Source organism: Lupinus angustifolius, chromosome LG20 (genome assembly GCF_001865875.1).
Source record: "Lupinus angustifolius cultivar Tanjil chromosome LG20, LupAngTanjil_v1.0, whole genome shotgun sequence".
In the NCBI taxonomy this organism is placed as follows: domain Eukaryota; kingdom Viridiplantae; phylum Streptophyta; class Magnoliopsida; order Fabales; family Fabaceae; genus Lupinus; species Lupinus angustifolius.
In genome coordinates this window covers 14,625,895-14,626,400 of record NC_032028.1, presented here as the reverse complement: position 1 = coordinate 14,626,400, position 506 = coordinate 14,625,895, and positions in this window count along the sequence as shown.

Sequence of the window (506 nt, the reverse complement as noted above, 5' to 3'; positions counted from 1 at the left end):
ATTTATTCTCTTACCCGTAAGTTTAGAATTATCCTTACTTTCAATGACGCATTTATCTGGGTAGAATGCCACATGAAATCCTTTGTCGCATAATTGACTTATGCTTAGAAGGTTGTGTTTGAGTCATTCAACATATAGTACACCTTCTATAGTTGTTGAGGGCGACTTTCCAATTCTACCAACTCCAAGAATTCTTCCCTTGTTGTTCTCACCATATGTAACATATCATTTGTCCCTTGGAGTGAGGATAGAGAATTTACTTTTATTGCCCGTCATGTGTTTTGAGAAGCCGCTATCCAGGTACCATATATTGTAGGCGGCTCTCATGTTTTCCTAAAAAACAAATTAAGTTTTGTTAGGTATCCAATATTCTTTGGATCCTAGATGGTTAGTACCTTTCTTAACCCATTTAAATTTTCCTAGGGGTACATCGTATTTTCTAATCATGCATGTGTTTGGTGTATGCCCATGAATTTTACAGTATGTACATATGGGTTGATGAATGT